This window comes from Bemisia tabaci, chromosome 1 (genome assembly GCF_918797505.1).
Source record: "Bemisia tabaci chromosome 1, PGI_BMITA_v3".
NCBI classification, from domain to species: domain Eukaryota; kingdom Metazoa; phylum Arthropoda; class Insecta; order Hemiptera; family Aleyrodidae; genus Bemisia; species Bemisia tabaci.
In genome coordinates, this window is record NC_092793.1 from 16283586 (window position 1) to 16304196 (window position 20611).

At 52.5% G+C, this 20611-nt stretch overlaps 1 protein-coding gene across 1 annotated transcript in view; it reads right to left on the reverse strand.

The window, feature by feature from the left end:
* Window positions 1-20611, reverse strand: part of Msr-110 — a 98807-nt gene that overhangs the window by 17862 nt on the left and 60334 nt on the right. The gene's annotated exons all lie outside the window — the stretch shown is intronic.

Consider the following 20611-nt stretch of genomic DNA (forward strand, 5'->3'; position numbering starts at 1 on the left):
GAACAGCGGCAATAAACAGATATTAGACGGAACGAAAGTTGACAGGAAAGTCAGCTGCAGCCGCGACTCTGCACAGCTAGCGGCTCTGCTGTCAGACGATCAAAGCAACTAAAAAATTACACTTGGAATCTCCGTAGTAAAATCATGCGATTATCGGTACAGTTTGGCAACTGGAAAGTTTATGCAAGTGTGCACACAACAATGATCATTGTGACTTCAGCTCTGTCCGCGCATGCGCATCGAGACACAAACGGCGAGCATGGTTGCCATACACTGAAAAAAATAATATGCTGTTTTAGCATCTAGGATGTCAAAAATGTGTCTGGTGATCCGAAGATGCTGCCTTTACTGCCCCCGCAGTTAACTTTACATCCTGTGAATGTAAATTTAATTGAGTGGGCAATTAAGGCAGCATCTTGGGATCACCAGACACATTTTTGACATCCTAGGTGCTGAAACAGCATACCATTTTCTTCAGTGTACGATAAGGAATCAGCTTGCCTCGCATTTTTCGCTCGTGTTGAATTTAAGATATATTCATAAACCTCGGCAGTTTTATTTTAACTTCTGGGCGAAAAGCATAAATTTGAAATGAAATAGCAAAACTACGAAACTCGTATTGGTACACGACACAAGTAGATGCGTTGAGAACCTAAAATACGTTATCTGTCCAAAATTAACGTTATCTGTCACTTACTCAGGCCTTGCGGTGGACAAGATTCCAAACATTTTACCCGAAATCCTGAAAGTTACATCATTCAGGGATATCTACAGGTCTTAGTGCACCTCTATGACTTATGGACGATTTGATTCTGAGACCTAAATTGTGTCCGTATTTTTACAATAAGTCAAAAGTACTATTTTTTTGCCCCCCACATTTTCATGATCTTTTCTTAAAAGGATCTCGGATCCTGACATTGCTGTATTTTTTTCGCGTTTTTCTTTTGTTTCAAACGATAACCATCCATGATTTACCTTCGTTTCCCTCTCTTTCCCACTATCTCTCAACGTCCTTCCCTCTTTTTCTCTTCCTCCAATTGCTTTTTCTTTCTTTTCTCCTCTGTCCCTTTTAAATGATGCATACTTTAACGCAGATTTTCAGAAAAATAGCGTACCTCCCAACGGAATCTCCCTTTCCAATTATATTTTTGTTTTCGACAAAATCCCATCGTTGGGAGGGATAGGATCACAACAGCCTTTAAATACACTGTTTATTTTTTCCATAGCTTCCAAATTGTCTAAAAACTAATTTATTTAAGAAAATCTCTCACTCGGTGACTGAACGAGTCGATTGTTGCCACTTTTTGCTCACAACGCCACTCTCAGGCTCTCGCCCCTTCTTCCGCACTCTGTCTCAGGTCACTAGAGTTAATTACGGAACAATAATTTTCCGTTCCAAATTCTCAGCGCTGAGAGCGCAATTAGTTGCCGCAATTACAGTCCAAGCGGTTAATTTAATATGAGAACAGTTGGGCCAAGTTGCGTGAAAACTCGCCCGAGATGAGTCAGATAAAACCTCTTCGAGGGTGAGAGAGAAAATTTGATGATTAAGGTTGAACTGAGATTACATTATGTATCGGCATCTTCGGGCCGCTTTTTACATCCCAAAATTTTGGCATCAACGTCACAGCTTTTGCAGACTTCTCTCACTGAGCGTCGGTACCGTACTGGGAAAAACAAGACTCAAAACTATTAGGTCAATGCGAGTAAATAGAGGGATAAATGGACGTATTTCTGATACACGGAACTATGTGCATTATGACGTTAGTCCTGTTACGCATATGTTCTTATTGGTCTCGGGGCTCATGTCATAATGCACTTAGTTCCGTTTGGCAAAAATAGTCCAAATGGTTTTTCCGACCATGCAAAATATCCGAGCCCCTCAATTGGTCGTGTTTACTCTAAAATGAATGATTTGCGAACGATTTAAATCGAAACGACCTATCTGCACAGAGTTTGCGATCCTCATTGTTCATTTTTGATTCCGTTCATTTGCACATAGTTCCTTCCAGCATAAATACATCCAATTATCGCTCGATGATTTTGTTCTTCGGTCCAGTTGGCTCGGTCGGGTCGGCGCGGCGGTCGATCTGAATTAACCGGGATTGGACCGAATTAGGCGGGGAGTTATCCGTTTTTGCGCTCCACTTAGCTCTGTCACCGATCGGCCGACCGACGTTGAAACGACGAAGGAATAATTGGCATAGTCAGAGAGATATGCGTGTCTTAGAGTTATCGGAAAGATGGCTCGCATTATTATTGGTGTAAATTCTTCGTCGCGGTACTAGTCGACGTGTCGGCGTAGGAAGCGTACACGTACCATGTTGAGTATTCTGTCTTTAATTCAAGATAAATATGTTCAGATCAAGGATGATCACCATTTACGGGATTTTTCATCTTTTTATTCTACTTCAAATTGTGTGTCATGCACTCACTCTTTTGGGACATTTTGTGGCGCACGAGTATACTTCACTACCGCCGTGATAGTGAAGAGAACAGTGAGTGCATGCTGGGTCGAACCCTGAGACTTATAAAAGTATGTGCTGACCGTGGCTCATACAGAAATGTACTTACTGCTCTTCGCTGTCACGGCAGTCTAGTTAGCCAATTCCCGTGGCATTAAGCTGAGCCATAATCAACGCAGTTGTAGGCGTTTTTATCATTCTTGAAAACTCTTGAACCCTATATTTTCATTTTTCGTCAGAGTTCTCTCCGCCATTTTACTATGGGCCGGTTTCCATGATTTTTGCGACTTTCGAAAGTTTATAGTTCCTAAGTAAGCTCGCTCTATTCAGATTTAGGAAATATGACCCAAGATTTATAATATTTCGGGATAAAGTCGTGAATCCTCCCATTTAAACAATGTAGGCGTTCATTTGTTCTCAAATTTCTGTCTCAAGATCAACCGGGCTTTTATGATTTTTGCAGATAATGATAGGTGAGTCCGTTTTCTTTATAGATCACAATTCACGAAAGCCCCCATCACGAACCTTATAACAGAGACGTCGCCCTTCAAAAAGCACGGTATTATTCGTCGTGATGGTGCAAACCATTGTTTCTCTCACTTTGATTTAAGCCTCCTAGCCTCTTTCCTGCTAACTCTGATATACTACTTCCACTTCCAAATAAGTAAAATTGCACATCCATAATTATGAAGGAGAACTTAATCCTTAATCTCTTTCCGTTGACCCGGAGACTTTAACGCCAGAGTAGAAACTTCAGATAAAGACGCGACTAGTGATATAACTGCTTCGACTTATTAGTGTAGTTCTTATCTAATTAATTACCTGGAGAATTCTAAGGGATCGATTACAATGGTCACAAAACCGCGTTTTGCAGGTTTAAACCAATAGATCAGCAAAAATTAATACGATGGCCCAATGCCAAAAAATAATAAGACTCAACATTAACGGAGACATCATCCTACAAAAAACACGACGCCCGATTTTCACAAGACTGGCTATATATTTTGCCTGAGTGTTCCGGTATATTTTGTGCGAGGTTGCGTGAATTTTAACTGATTAAAGAAACGGCCAAGTTCCACAATCCTGACAACACCAGAGAAATATGTGCGCTTTTCCCAAACGGTCCTTTGTTCATTGGAGCTCTTAGTGTTTTCTGAGTTTCCCTCACTGACATTATATTTTCTTGAGTTGGGCTTTGCTGAGTCCTGATCAGCGTAAGAGGAAAATGAGTTTGCTCTCAGTCAGAATGTCAGATAAGCGGTCAATTAAGGCGAACAACAATTAAGGTTCGAAAGAGTGAAAGTGAGTTTCATAACTTGCCATTTTTTCCTCAGAGACACTGAGCGAGGCGGCGCACACTGGACAGAGCCAATAGGAGAAATCGGACGAAATCTGGAAACTTTTAAAGCTTATATTTTCGAAATTATAAAACAAAAACTTTCAAAAATGGCTCTATTGGTTTTTTCGTGAAATTTTCTTTCAGAATCATCCCTTTAAATTGAATTTGTAACAAATTAAACATCAAATTTTGGAATTTCAGCCAATAATTCCATGTCCGACCTCCTCTTTTACCTCGTTCCACTGTGCGGCGTCGCGTCTCGGCGCGGTTAGCGCGGACAGAAACGATCTTGTCTCGATAATGTTTATAGATCCACGCGTCTAACATCATTGTTAATTTTAATAGAGGCACGAAAGCATCGCTGCTTGGACACTAATTAAATTAGTCATCTGATTATCATAGTCTGCTCCTTCTCAGCCTCCGCTGCAAATTGAGATAATTAGCTCAGAACCTCCGTTAATTTTTCATCTGCATAGGCGAAACTAAGAAGTGGTTGTCGAGTGGGGTGACGGAGTGATATCTCACCTAGAGGGGTTCAGGGGTGCAGAGAAACACCCGAACAATGGAGATCAAGGGACTCTCCTAGCTCCAAAGAGGGGTTCGGAGGGGAGGGGGGGAGTTATAGGCTTTACAATATGTTCTGGCAGTATCTCCCGCATCCCCGAGAAAATACTTAAGATTTCAGTCGTTTCAGCAATTGTGCGCTTTTCTTGCAGACAAATTGGTGGAAATACAATTTTATAGAGATCTGAGTTTTATCACTTGAAAATTTCGCAAAATCCCTAAACCTTTCTGGAAATGGCAAATTTGATTCTCGGATGGGGAGCCAGTCTCCTATGATCAGTTACATTAGTAAAAAAATTTCATGGAAATTAAGAGAATCTACGGTCAAAAATGTCTCGTGGATGGGGTGTCGGTTGAATGGCAAACGATTTTTGAATATCACGAAAACGAAAATTTTTGGAACATTTTATGATCATGAGTGGGGGGGGGAGGGATCCCCCATGGTTGCACTAGCAATTTCTTAATGATTTTTCTCCCAAGGCAAATGAAAAATTCCCATCAAGTTACAGCCATATACTGCAAAAAGGGAGTTAGCAACGCCGAGAGCTTTTTAACCCCTTCATCCCCTTGCCTCTTTAAGTATTTCCTTTTAGGAGCCAAATTGAGAACTTGCTTTCAGCAAGTGCTTTTTCTCCGAGGTGCCTTCCTCCATCAGCGTCAGTGATTTCGGTTTCTTTCTATCAGTCTCTTGTTTATGACGTCCTCGTAAGCGCAGCCAACTTTCGGCGCTCGCTCTTTCGGACACCAAAAGGTTCCACCGAAGAGAGCCAAAAGAATCCGTAATTCTGGACACGTCATACGTGATTAGGCTGCTGTTACCGACGACAAGAACGGTGCAGAGGGTGATTTTTCTTCTTGTTCTTCTTTTTCGTCCGGCGACGCACGGACAGGCACGAGAGACATCCAATTTGTCGTACGACTTCGTAAACGAATGTCGTGGAAGGAATCCTGATGTCCCGAGTTATGATTGAGCGAATCGGCTTGCACTTACAGAGTTGTCATTTAGAGGATATATTCATATCATATGTTAGACACCTCGTTCGAAAGACCTCGGCAGAGTTCGGAATGGTCGAAACATATATCGCAGGCTACTATTCAAACAGAGAGGATATATTTTCGAGACCTTGCACTAAAAATCTAGCAAAGTCTCCGGGTGAGTCTAAAAAAGTCCGAGAGGTATTTTACGTACATATTTTAACTTAAAAAAACTGACCTAGAAAACTGCTTTCAAGGCGTTTTACCAACGATTTAACGCTCTGACATTGGTGCCTGTGAAAAATCCAACATTTTTCTTTGATTGCTTAACTATCAAAACATACCTTGGTTTTTAGAATTAGAGCCACGGAAAAAGGCAATTGATTTTGACTGATGCGGTCCTCTTGCGAACATTATGCCTGAGCAAAACACCGTAATTCGGAAACTGAGAAACTTTTAGATATACAGTTAAAAGTATCAGCGAGGAAATATGGCAACTGAGAATTGAATTCATGCGTTACAACTGTCCAATTTTGTCTGCTGTTGAATTGGTCATCAGTTCGTCAAACTCCTGACGTAATGAGGGAAGACAAGTCGGAAACAGTGTACAGCGAGATCTATCAAGTTTTCCAATTGAGTCTTACCTACTCGTGAAAATCGTATTTCTTTTGCAGCCTACTTCCGACTTGCTTTTGAATATTAAATGCAAACGTCAAGACTACATATTGATGTCCTTATTATTTCTCCTTTAATTAATTATGGATCGAAACTCATAAACCTTGAGAACCTAAATAAAATGATACCAATTTTATGCAGTACTCTTCTTTAAAATAATTAATACAAGTTCCATTCCTTCTTACAATGTGAGTGCTCATGTCCTCGCTCCTCTGACGTGAGAGCGCATATCTCTATTCCCTTATGAGCTCTGAAAAGCATAGAGTTATACGGAGAACAGGCCTCACGTGGAAATTGAGATAAGCTCTTGCGTCACAGGAGTGACGATTTAGTGATACTTGCAATTATTAGGTCGAGTGGAAAACACAACAATCCTTGATTTGTTTTTGAAATGGTTCTGAATTTTTTCTGTACGAAGGAACAATTCTTCGGCAATTTTGAGGACCCTTCCTCTGTCATTAAACCTCTCAACATCTAAAAATGTACGTGTTGAAGCAAATAGGTTTATTTCATGTCACTGACGCTATTGTGGTACCGAGCACAATATATCCTCTTTCAATAATAAGGAGTCTAATTCTGTGTGCCACAAGATGGCAATCGTGCTACATTATATCCTGATGTTGAAGGTAGATTAAAGCCTGAGTGACATTTGAGATGAATCTGTTCGCGGAGGTTTTTTATAGTCTCCGCAGTATCTCGACGCTTTTGTCTCGATGAAGTGGTTTAATAAGCTAAATAAACGCTCCTCCCTTGTTTCGAGCGGGTACTTCCTCGGAATCATTCCACTAGGTTACCAGGTCAATTATTTTCGCAGGACTATTATCACCTTCAGGCGAGCGTTATTATCCCGCTGTTTGCAGACTCCTATTCATTTGGGAGTTGTTTTCATTTCTGACTAGATTTCAGGGCAAATCTTCAGGCGAAGTGAGCATATATCAAGATGTATCAAACCTTTTTCTCTGAGATATTAAAATTGCAATGTTCAACATGGTATGTGTCTCGACTTAATCTAGAAGTACATTTCAGGTACATATATATTACCGAAGATTATTTTTGAAACCCCTAAATGAAAGAAAAAACCATTAACATATAATTAAATAATGGGTATATATTTGAAATTTTATTCTTGGTCTCGATATTTCTGGCTTCTATTTATAGTTTTTGAAAGAAATTCTCGGACATTGACAATTAAAGGGTTCTTAAGGTCGCTTTCTTTTCTAAAATGAAAACCTAGATAGGTGTTAAGCACAAGATAGCGATCGTATGATCCTAGCCAATATGATATTTTTTACCTACAATTAGTGAATACCTTAAGAAAGATCATAAGGTGATCGTAAGGTGACGATCATGTGGGTGGTAACGGAAATGAGATTCAAAATATTCGCTCCACGAAGCTGTCAAAAAATGCACTCGCCGCAACGAAGCGAAGAATGTATTGATTCAAATGTTCTAAACGGTTCCTTGTGCACTGTAATTGCTTTTAATGAGAATTCAAGAATGCTCTAATCTCTACGGGATGCGGAACTCAAGTCGGGTCGTTCATGGGCGTGCACGAGGGCGCGGCTTATTCTCATGAATCAGAAGTGAAACATTTCAAAACTAACGAGGCAACCCGCCAAAGTTCTCCAAAATATGTAAAAATAAACGTTGTAAAATAGTATTGAATTTAGTAAATATTTAAAGACCTCAACGAACCTTGAAACTTTCATAGGATTTCAAAAACCATGGAGTGATTAGATTTTTCGAAAAACTGGTGAGCAGTGGAAACAGTGGGGAAAAATTGAGGTCGTTCTTGGATTCAGCAGCAAAAATTACTGAGACACTGACCCGCGTGGACGTTTTGAGAATAAATTTTATCCTTCTTTTTAGAGACAAAAGAAATGGGTAAAACTGAATTGAGGGAGTATGCAAATTTAGTACTTTGACCGCAGAATTTTTCTTATCGGAAAGAGTGGGGAAAATCTTTTGCATGCCATATCTGTGTATTCTCTGATACTTTCTGCTCCAAACTTTATATTAGTTTTTACCCGTCGTGATCAGATTTTCCTGAAAATGGAATTTTTCCGGAAATAATATGAATTTTGTGTGGGAACGTGTAAAGTTTGCCAACAATCTGATGTGACAATTGTAAAGGATGGAAAATAATGTTGTCATTCTTTGCAAAAAAAATTACACTGAATTAAATGAGGAACTTTCATGGATTGTCAATCAATTATGCAAAAAAAGTGCATTTTTCAAAATATGGGCTTTTTACACCTGCATGGAGTTCTTGATCAGTTGCCTCTTCTAACATTTGATCGAATGCGAAGTTGCTCCATCCCCCCTCCCACAATTCAGTACGTTGTGGTGGTTGTAATATCAGAACTCATCATTTTACTTTATTGGGAGATGCCACTCCCAAGGTGAACGCAAAAGCCATTTTTTCAACTTCGTGGAAATTACGACATTTTTGGTCACATCTACGAATTTTCGAGAAACAGACTAGGTATATGAATGCAATCGGGAATATTTGCCATTACTCTCATCAACTATGCATTTTATTAGAGTGACACTGAAGTTGTTGTCAGATTGGAAATCAACTTGTTCAGTCAAAATAATCAGTCTTTACTTCTGCTCCTTTAGATCTCTACAATTTATCGTTTTCTGGAGGATGGAATGCAACTCCATTCCAAGGTTACAATATCACCTGATGCAATTTATTTGTTTACAAAAATATAACTCTATACCATTTCGGTCCGAAATCTTGCTGATGTTTGTGAGGCATCAGAAGAAAAATCGGCGAAACTTGCCGTTAGAAACGCCCAAAAGTTCTTTATTAAAGCTTTCATATTCTAGATAATGAGCTATTCGCCGAAAAAAATATGCTTAAACTCAATATCAATCTTATCCCTTCGTATTTTAAGAAGCCTTCCCCGTTAGAAATTGAATTTCGATCATTTCAACCTCCAACTCCTCTGGACCCGCCTCTTTGGATCAAATCACTTAATCCTTGCATATTCCTCATTTTAAATTTGACAACTCCAGACTCTTGGTTTGACCTTGTTGCAGTTTATAAGTTTCACTTTGCAAAACTGGTTTCACCTAATCCTTTTTCCTTCTACCTGTGGAGTTATTTATAACCGCTCCATAGTCGATAGTTAAAATTATGGCTCATGAAGGGTTTCCCCGAACTGCGTTCATCTTAAAAAGATGCGATCACCTACTCCTCCAGGTTGTGAATTTCAAGGATCGTTAGATTTATTGTTATTTTTATACTCCATGGAACTATGATTGTGAGCACTTGAGAACTATATATGCAACATCATAAAAAGTCGGAAAATCGTGATGTGAAACCCCTTCAAAGTATAAAACATATTTTGAGCGACACTGTGCAGCAGCAGTCTAAGATTTACTTGATACGTCACATTTTTCATTTACCACACAGAACCTAGTTGAGGTATGTTTCCGAATAATATTTTCCGCCTCCTGTGATAGCTTTTAATCAATGTGTGTCAGCATTAAATGCGATTTATGAAAAGTGAATGGAAGCACACAGTGTGGTGAAAAAGCGGGTAATTTTTATTTTTCGGGAACGGTTACAGATATTGACATCCGGTTTAGTGGGAATATATAATGTGGAAAATAAATGTGAGAGTCACCTTCAAGGGATCCCGTGACCTTGTACCGGGATACCAACTTTCGCCATTCTTAAGGCTAGCGTTTTGAACATGACAAGCATTATTTAAAATTTCGACGCGAAATTTACTTTTTTCTTGCCATAAAACCATCGAAAGCTTTTAGTTGAAATGCCCGCCTTTTGGAATTTAACCAGCCATCACTTTGAAACGGTGGTGAAGAGCGACATGAGGTTTTTACCATTGATTTTATCTTTTTTATGATTTTTTTGAAAAAGTTTGGTACCTTTTACCCACCATGATGATCCCAATTATAATTTTCAAGTACCTCGCCCGTCCACGCAAGTTATAAGTGTCACCCCCATCTATACCCGAGGAAATCCTGTCTAGGTTATGTCTCAATACATGTAACCGTCTCCAAGATATTCGCAAGTAGCCAACAATGTTTTTGTAAATACGCGGGCGGCTTTTCCCGTCCACTTTTATAGAAAACCCCCTTTACTGATGACACGCAATTCCGGACTACATTTCGCGATGAGAAACTACTATTTCTTGCTCATCCATAAAGGTACTTATCTGCAAAGGGGCACATATGTTGTTTCTAAAATGACTCAGAAACAGTAAAATCTTTGTTTTTAAATCCCATTTAATAGTGCGGGGGCATACGTAATCCCGTGTGCAGATTCGTGAAGGCATATTGTGTGATACATCAATCTCTTCGTTTTGATGTCTAGAAAAAGAAAATCGATGATGGCCATCTCAAATTTCATACAAACCCCCCCAAATTCAAGATGGCGGCCAAAATGGCGGTTTTGGGGTGAAAAAATTTAAAGTTTGCAAATACGTCGTGTCGGGTGTCGATTCTTATGTATTTTTGATCGTAGAATCCGAATTTTCAGTCAAAAGTTAGCCCAAAGGTCATTTTTAGGCCAAAATCCAAGATGGCGTCCAAAAATACCTCTTACAGGTACTAATTTGCCTATTCGGGTCTACATGCATTGTGAGGTATCAATTATTAGGTTTTCAGGGTCGTAGAGTCCGAAAATGAGGTCCATTTTCCGCTGCGGCTCTCAAGAAGCCCTAATATCAAAGATGGCGCCCAAAATGGCCACCGGTCTTGCGGATGAAACTGCCGTTCAGGGCAGCTATAACAAACAATACGTTCAAAATTAAGTTTCTTGGGTCAAGAAGTTCGAATAGGAGATCAGATGTTTACTCCTACAAAAAATTAAGCCTCCGAATCGAAAATGGCTGCCGACATTGTTGCCAGTTAGAGGCGCAGACTGGTGAATGACCGATATTAAGGGATTTGCCGAAGGAGGGGTTTCGATAAGGGCCGTTGTTGGGCCCATACCCTGAAATTCTCCGATTCTACGATTGTTTGCTCATTTAAAGTCTAAAGTTTGCGGAATGTATCATGATTTGGTCATTTTCGGTCCATCTAGGGGTCTAATACTGGCCTAAACATGAGACTAAAGGCCGATTTTGGCGAAAAATGCGGTTTTTTTTACATTCGGCGTGACACTATTTCATAACGATCCCATCATCGGAGGAGATTATTGTCCTTCAAGTACGTTCATTAAGGATGTAAGATAGTCACTTTAGCCAATTTTCGTTGATGGCAAACCTTGCGCTCGGAGTTAAAACGATCTTCTTAGAATTTTCTTGTTTTTCATCATTATTTAAAATGGCATAAAAAGGGCGACTCATCTTAAACCAGAAATATATTCCTTGGTGGAAAATGTACGCAGCTGGTCATAACTTTCCTCCAAGAAATTAATGGATTAAAGCCTCCCCCCCCCCCCAAAAAAAAAAACCTGTGTTGCCATATTTTATTGCTTAACATCACAGAAAACCGCGTAATTATTTCAGTATTTGAGGCTGTTCTTCGTAGAGTACATTCAGCAAAGCTCAAAACCCTTGATTCTTCATACGTTACGATCACATGATTAGTGATCATATAAATGCACGTATCCATCATTATTTTTTTTAATACATGTATGTATCTATGGAGACTCCCATCGTGGGGCGGCATTCCCACATATCATCGGTAAAAATTGAGAAAAATGCAACATTGAAACATGATTAGTGATTATATAAATACAATGGAGATGTTGCATGTGTGAGGAATTTGCAATTTGACTATTGATTTTATGTAAAAGTTCGCGAGAAACACGATGGTGCCAATGGCTATCTCTGAAATCAACTTCCAAGCTCAAAAAAAAGCTCATACATTGCAAGCAAATACATTGACAGGGCTACCACTTTATTTGGTGACTTCAAAACTGAAAACATACGGGTCCCCCCCCCCCCCCCCCCCCCCCCCCCCCCCCCCCCCCCCCCCCCCCCCCCCCCCCCCCCCCCCCCCCCCCCCCCCCCCCCCCCCCCCCCCCCCCCCCCCCCCCCCACCCCCCCCCCCCCCCCCCCCCCCCCCCCCCCCCCCCCCCCCCCCCCCCCCCCCCCCCCCCCCCCCCCCCCCCCCCCCCCCCCCCCCCCCCCCCCCCCCCCCCCCCCCCCCCCCCCCCCCCCCCCCCCCCCCCCCCCCCCCCCCCCCCCCCCCCCCCCCCCCCACCCCCCCCCCCCCCCCCCCCCCCCCCCCCCCCCCCCCCCCCCCCCCCCCCCCCCCCCCCCCCCCCCCCCCCCCCCCCCCCCCCCCCCCCCCCCCCCCCCCCCCCCCCCCCCCCCCCCCCCCCCCCCCCCCCCCCCCCCCCCCCCCCCCCCCCCCCCCCCCCCCCCCCCCCCCCCCCCCCCCCCCCCCCCCCCCCCCCCCCCCCCCCCCCCCCCCCCCCCCCCCCCCCCCCCCCCCCCCCCCCCCCCCCCCCCCCCCCCCCCCCCCCCCCCCCCCCCCCCCCCCCCCCCCCCCCCCCCCCCCCCCCCCCCCCCCCCCCCCCCCCCCCCCCCCCCCCCCCCCCCCCCCCCCCCCCCCCCCCCCCCCCCCCCCCCCCCCCCCCCCCCCCCCCCCCCCCCCCCCCCCACCCCCCCCCCCCCCCCCCCCCCCCCCCCCCCCCCCCCCCCCCCCCCCCCCCCCCCCCCCCCCCCCCCCCCCCCCCCCCCCCCCCCCCCCCCCCCCCCCCCCCCCCCCCCCCCCCCCCCCCCCCCCCCCCCCCCCCCCCCCCCCACCCCCCCCCCCCCCCCCCCCCCCCCCCCCCCCCCCCCCCCCCCCCCCCCCCCCCCCCCCCCCCCCCCCCCCCCCCCCCCCCCCCCCCCCCCCCCCCCCCCCCCCCCCCCCCCCCCCCCCCCCCCCCCCCCCCCCCCCCACCCCCCCCCCCCCCCCCCCCCCCCCCCCCCCCCCCCCCCCCCCCCCCCCCCCCCCCCCCCCCCCCCCCCCCCCCCCCCCCCCCCCCCCCCCCCCCCCCCCCCCCCCCCCCCCCCCCCCCCCCCCCCCCCCCCACCCCCCCCCCCCCCCCCCCCCCCCCCCCCCCCCCCCCCCCCCCCCCCCCCCCCCCCCCCCCCCCCCCCCCCCCCCCCCCCCCCCCCCCCCCCCCCCCCCCCCCCCCCCCCCCCCCCCACCCCCCCCCCCCCCCCCCCCCCCCCCCCCCCCCCCCCCCCCCCCCCCCCCCCCCCCCCCCCCCCCCCCCCCCCCCCCCCCCCCCCCCCCCCCCCCCCCCCCCCCCCCCCCCCCCCCCCCCCCCCCCCCCCCCCCCCCCCCCCCCCCCCCCCCCCCCCCCCCCCCCCCCCCCCCCCCCCCCCCCCCCCCCCCCCCCCCCCCCCCCCCCCCCCCCCCCCCCCCCCCCCCCCCCCCCCCCCCCCCCCCCCCCCCCCCCCCCCCCCCCCCCCCCCCCCCCCCCCCCCCCCCCCCCCCCCCCCCCCCCCCCCCCCCCCCCCCCCCCCCCACCCCCCCCCCCCCCCCCCCCCCCCCCCCCCCCCCCCCCCCCCCCCCCCCCCCCCCCCCCCCCCCCCCCCCCCCCCCCCCCCCCCCCCCCCCCCCCCCCCCCCCCCCCCCCCCCCCCCCCCCCCCCCCCCCCCCCCCCCCCCCCCCCCCCCCCCCCCCCCCCCCCCCCCCCACCCCCCCCCCCCCCCCCCCCCCCCCCCCCCCCCCCCCCCCCCCCCCCCCCCCCCCCCCCCCCCCCCCCCCCCCCCCCCCCCCCCCCCCCCCCCCCCCCCCCCCCCCCCCCCCCCCCCCCCCCCCCCCCCCCCCCCCCCCCCCCCCCCCCCCCCCCCCCCCCCCCCCCCCCCCCCCCCCCCCCCCCCCCCCCCCCCCCCCCCCCCCCCCCCCCCCCCCCCCCCCCCCCCCCCCCCCCCCCCCCCCCCCCCCCCCCCCCCCCCCCCCCCCCCCCCCCCCCCCCCCCCCCCCCCCCCCCCCCCCCCCCCCCCCCCCCCCCCCCCCACCCCCCCCCCCCCCCCCCCCCCCCCCCCCCCCCCCCCCCCCCCCCCCCCCCCCCCCCCCCCCCCCCCCCCCCCCCCCCCCCCCCCCCCCCCCCCCCCCCCCCCCCCCCCCCCCCCCCCCCCCCCCCCCCCCCCCCCCCCCCCCCCCCCCCCCCCCCCCCCCCCCCCCCCCCCCCCCCCCCCCCCCCCCCCCCCCCCCCCCCCCCCCCCCCCCCCCCCCCCCCCCCCCCCCCCCCCCCCCCCCCCCCCCCCCCCCCCCCCCCCCCCCCCCCCCCCCCCCCCCCCCCCCCCCCCCCCCCCCCCCCCCCCCCCCCCCCCCCCCCCCCCCCCCCCCCCCCCCCCCCCCCCCCCCCCCCCCCCCCCCCCCCCCCCCCCCCCCCCCCCCCCCCCCCCCCCCCCCCCCCCCCCCCCCCCCCCCCCCCCCCCCCCCCCCCCCCCCCCCCCCCCCCCCCCCCCCCCCCCCCCCCCCCCCCCCCCCCCCCCCCCCCCCCCCCCCCCCCCCCCCCCCCCCCCCCCCCCCCCCCCCCCCCCCCCCCCCCCCCCCCCCCCCCCCCCCCCCCCCCCCCCCCCCCCCCCCCCCCCCCCCCCCCCCCCCCCCCCCCCCCCCCCCCACCCCCCCCCCCCCCCCCCCCCCCCCCCCCCCCCCCCCCCCCCCCCCCCCCCCCCCCCCCCCCCCCCCCCCCCCCCCCCCCCCCCCCCCCCCCCCCCCCCCCCCCCCCCCCCCCCCCCCCCCCCCCCCCCCCCCCCCCCCCCCCCCCCCCCCCCCCCCCCCCCCCCCCCCCCCCCCCCCCCCCCCCCCCCCCCCCCCCCCCCCCCCCCCCCCCCCCCCCCCCCCCCCCCCACCCCCCCCCCCCCCCCCCCCCCCCCCCCCCCCCCCCCCCCCCCCCCCCCCCCCCCCCCCCCCCCCCCCCCCCCCCCCCCCCCCCCCCCCCCCCCCCCCCCCCCCCCCCCCCCCCCCCCCCCCCCCCCCCCCCCCCCCCCCCCCCCCCCCCCCCCCCCCCCCCCCCCCCCCCCCCCCCCCCCCCCCCCCCCCCCCCCCCCCCCCCCCCCCCCCCCCCCCCCCCCCCCCACCCCCCCCCCCCCCCCCCCCCCCCCCCCCCCCCCCCCCCCCCCCCCCCCCCCCCCCCCCCCCCCCCCCCCCCCCCCCCCCCCCCCCCCCCCCCCCCCCCCCCCCCCCCCCCCCCCCCCCCCCCCCCCCCCCCCCCCCCCCCCCCCCCCCCCCCCCCCCCCCCCCCCCCCCCCCCCCCCCCCCCCCCCCCCCCCCCCCCCCCCCCCCCCCCCCCCCCCCCCCCCCCCCCCCCCCCCCCCCCCCCCCCCCCCCCCCCCCCCCCCCCCCCCCCCCCCCCCCCCCCCCCCCCCCCCCCCCCCCCCCCCCCCCCCCCCCCCCCCCCCCCCCCCCCCCCCCCCCCCCCCCCCCCCCCCCCCCCCCCCCCCCCCCCCCCCCCCCCCCCCCCCCCCCCCCCCCCCCCCCCCCCCCCCCCCCCCCCCCCCCCCCCCCCCCCCCCCCCCCCCCCCCCCCCCCCCCCCCCCACCCCCCCCCCCCCCCCCCCCCCCCCCCCCCCCCCCCCCCCCCCCCCCCCCCCCCCCCCCCCCCCCCCCCCCCCCCCCCCCCCCCCCCCCCCCCCCCCCCCCCCCCCCCCCCCCCCCCCCCCCCCCCCCCCCCCCCCCCCCCCCCCCCCCCCCCCCCCCCCCCCCCCCCCCCCCCCCCCCCCCCCCCCCCCCCCCCCCCCCCCCCCCCCCCCCCCCCCCCCCCCCCCCCCCCCCCCCCCCCCCCCCCCCCCCCCCCCCCCCCCCCCCCCCCCCCCCCCCCCCCCCCCCCCCCCCCCCCCCCCCCCCCCCCCCCCCCCCCCCCCCCCCCCCCCCCCCCCCCCCCCCCCCCCCCCCCCCCCCCCCCCCCCCCCCCCCCCCCCCCCCCCCCCCCCCCCCCCCCCCCCCCCCCCCCCCCCCCCCCCCCCCCCCCCCCCCCCCCCCCCCCCCCCCCCCCCCCCCCCCCCCCCCCCCCCCCCCCCCCCCCCCCCCCCCCCCCCCCCCCCCCCCCCCCCCCCCCCCCCCCCCCCCCCCCCCCCCCCCCCCCCCCCCCCCCCCCCCCCCCCACCCCCCCCCCCCCCCCCCCCCCCCCCCCCCCCCCCCCCCCCCCCCCCCCCCCCCCCCCCCCCCCCCCCCCCCCCCCCCCCCCCCCCCCCCCCCCCCCCCCCCCCCCCCCCCCCCCCCCCCCCCCCCCCCCCCCCCCCCCCCCCCCCCCCCCCCCCCCCCCCCCCCCCCCCCCCCCCCCCCCCCCCCCCCCCCCGTATTTGCTCCCTATCTTTACATGGAGAGTTTGTCTTGATGTAGAAGCGGACTCTCAGGATAGCGTGGGATATCCCCTCCATTTTGGCCTCAGCTTGAGAGCCTTTTTTGAGCTTGGGAGTTGATTTAAGAGGAAACCAGTGGCACCATCGTGTTTCTCCCGAACTTTCACGTAAGAATCAACAGTCTAATCGCAAATTCCTCACACATGCAAAATCTCAATTATCCATCATTATTTTGTTTCTTACATGTGTGTATCTATAGACACTCCCATCGTGTCGCGGCATTTGCACATATCATCGGTAAAAATCGAGCAAAATCCGAGTTGGCCGAGGATTTCAGCCACTTTCTCTGAATATGCGCATTCTGAAATAAATATGTGAGACTCGAATTACAGTATTCAGAGATGCAAGTAGATTATATTTTGTGTTAGTGATAATTGCTTTAAAATTTTGGGCTTGTAGGTGGCCCATTATCTTACGAATTTTGTAGACGATATTTACGCACGAAGGTGCATCTTTGAATCATATTGACCGGGATCTGAGATCCGAAAAAAAGTAAGCCATGTGTCAGAATCACGAGTACTTAATGCTGATTTTTCACCACCCTGACAATCCCTGCCCCCGCCAATCTTATTGCCTGCGATCGATCAGAATTCTGCCTCCTAAAAATAATTTGAAACCCTGGTTTCCCTCACCCCTGCCCAGCCACCCCACCGCTTCCTCATCAGTTGCCTCTTCATCAGGTCCCCTGTCTCCTGCATAAAACCTCTTGTTTGGAGCTGCCATTTCATAATTTTGGAGAAATGACGTATGCATGTTAATCTAGCAAACGCTTAGTTTTTCTGGCTCAGACTTATGTCTGTGATGAGTGAGGCAGCAAATGAGAGATGCAATATGAGCTCAGCAGATGACGACTCTATTGCCCACTTTGCGCAGGTAATACCACCCGGATATGACTATGTTCTATGTCGTTTTGCCTTTTAACCAATATTACACTTTTTCTAGCAATGAATTTTTAGTTTTGGATAAGGCTAACATTCTCAGCGCGATGATAGCAGAACTCTCATTTTCGTTTCAATGTTGCATTTTTCTCAATTTTTACCGATGATATGTGGGAATGCCGCCCCACGATGGGAGTCTCCATAGATACATACATGTATTAAAAAAAATAATGATGGATACGTGCATTTATATGATCACTAATCATGTGATCGTAACGTATGAAGAATCAAGGGTTTTGAGCTTTGCTGAATGTACTCTACGAAGAACAGCCTCAAATACTGAAATAATTACGCGGTTTTCTGTGATGTTAAGCAATAAAATATGGCAACACAGGTTTTTTTTTTTGGGGGGGGGGGAGGCTTTAATCCATTAATTTCTTGGAGGAAAGTTATGACCAGCTGCGTACATTTTCCACCAAGGAATATATTTCTGGTTTAAGATGAGTCGCCCTTTTTATGCCATTTTAAATAATGATGAAAAACAAGAAAATTCTAAGAAGATCGTTTTAACTCCGAGCGCAAGGTTTGCCATCAACGAAAATTGGCTAAAGTGACTATCTTACATCCTTAATGAACGTACTTGAAGGACAATAATCTCCTCCGATGATGGGATCGTTATGAAATAGTGTCACGCCGAATGTAAAAAAAACCGCATTTTTCGCCAAAATCGGCCTTTAGTCTCATGTTTAGGCCAGTATTAGACCCCTAGATGGACCGAAAATGACCAAATCATGATACATTCCGCAAACTTTAGACTTTAAATGAGCAAACAATCGTAGAATCGGAGAATTTCAGGGTATGGGCCCAACAACGGCCCTTATCGAAACCCCTCCTTCGGCAAATCCCTTAATATCGGTCATTCACCAGTCTGCGCCTCTAACTGGCAACAATGTCGGCAGCCATTTTCGATTCGGAGGCTTAATTTTTTGTAGGAGTAAACATCTGATCTCCTATTCGAACTTCTTGACCCAAGAAACTTAATTTTGAACGTATTGTTTGTTATAGCTGCCCTGAACGGCAGTTTCATCCGCAAGACCGGTGGCCATTTTGGGCGCCATCTTTGATATTAGGGCTTCTTGAGAGCCGCAGCGGAAAATGGACCTCATTTTCGGACTCTACGACCCTGAAAACCTAATAATTGATACCTCACAATGCATGTAGACCCGAATAGGCAAATTAGTACCTGTAAGAGGTATTTTTGGACGCCATCTTGGATTTTGGCCTAAAAATGACCTTTGGGCTAACTTTTGACTGAAAATTCGGATTCTACGATCAAAAATACATAAGAATCGACACCCGACACGACGTATTTGCAAACTTTAAATTTTTTCACCCCAAAACCGCCATTTTGGCCGCCATCTTGAATTTGGGGGGGTTTGTATGAAATTTGAGATGGCCATCATCGATTTTCTTTTTCTAGACATCAAAACGAAGAGATTGATGTATCACACAATATGCCTTCACGAATCTGCACACGGGACATATGTTTTGTTACGTATGCCCCCGCACTATAATTGATGCGAGACAAGTATGAAAGTAACGGCACACGTACGCATGGATTATGGATTAGTCCACTCGGAGACTTTAACGCAAAGATAGAAAAGTAAGACATCATTTTGCAATAATGATAATTCCTTAAAAATGTTGTAAACAATTTTGTCCAAACTGACTTACTTTTCTATCTCTTCGTTAAAGTCTCCGAGTAGAGCAATCCATGCGTGCGCGAGACATCACCGCACAGGGATCCTTAACCGGCATAAATTAAATAGAATCGGATCCGAACTTTTATAATAATACATTGTATGTTGATGCGCTATCAATGAATAAAAATAAATCAACGCTCATAGCGCAGATGATGTCAACGATCACGGTGTCAACGAAACTTAAAACTTCTCTCTATAACATTTTTCAAATTTAAAGTCTTGTTTTTTTATGTTATTTACTCTTAAGCTAACCAGACCTAACCTACACCTAACCCAATTTTACCTTACAAGACCTAACCCATTTTTCACTGAACTTAATTTCCCCGACCTTATACCCAACCTAACTTTAACCTTATACCTACCTAATCTAATCTGTCCCTAACACGCCTAACCTAATCTAACTATACATGACCAAAAACTCTCCTGTAGACTTGGTTTTTTAATTTTACTTGTAAGGAAGATATTTTTTCTGTTTTTTGACATCGTGATCATTGACACGATGCTCAGGGCCCATTTTTACGTTTTACTGCTTGAGCACGACGTCACCAATTGTTGACTCCGTGATCAGATTTTGGGTTTGTTGACACCATGATTTTTGACAACATGCAATGATACTCGCAAATGACCATCGCCTTAGATTAAAAATCAGTTTCGCGAATACTCACATTGCGCAAGTTGAATTCTGCTGCTTGATAAGTTGTTTCTAAAAATCTCACTAACGCCGATACCGGGCGCAACGCAAGCTCTTCAATTACCCTTCAGCCATCGCCCCAACGAGCGGGCCGGTTAGCGGTCGAAATTTTCCCCCGTAGCCAGCTCCCGCGCCGGGCCCATAAAATTCGATCTCTCTCGGTGGAAAATTGGTGGAGCGGCGAGGCGCTATTCGGCGGCGACGGCAGCTCGAGCCGCGATTAGGACCAGTAATTTCGATGTTTCCCTACGTCAACTTTCTCTAATCTCCTCGAATGATCTTTTCCACGGCGATACACGCCCGCCACGTGGTCGTGAAAAAACGCCACTTTCCCCGCGGGCCCGCGTGCGATCGCCCGGATTTTACCGCCCGCGCGGCAACGTCGCTGTGATATAAGATTGGGTGGCTCCATGATATAAGATCTGCCTTCCTCCGTACCATCGTTGTCGAGTCGTGCCCGGACCAAAGTTCAACTTCGGTCGCTTCATTTTTTTTAAATAAGCACCCGATCCGTCGATTCTTCGTTTCCCTCGCGAAAGAACGTTCAGTGTTGCCAGATTTCCCCGCGCAAAGTGCATTTTGCCAGGAAAATTTTGATGGTTTCTGACTGAAAGTTTCACCAATTTCATCTCTGATCTCATGCAAAAATGAGGTTTACCCTCGTAAGAAATTGAATTGTTTCGGTCAGTTTTGCAACAACGGAATGGAGTTACGTTCCTTTGTGCGGGGAACGATGAATCGGCAAAAACTATATATAGCACAATTATTTGCTCGGTTCTCGAAATTTGATTTCGATTTAGTTCTCGAAGGGCGAGGCAAAGCCACGTCTACTCAGCATTATAAACATGTGAAAAAAAAATAGCAAATACTCTCCAACAAAATTAAAATACAATAAAATTAGTAGTCAAAAAAAAAAAAAAATGCGGATTAAAGCACCCAATTTTCCGGCGAGAGAGATAGAATTTAATCG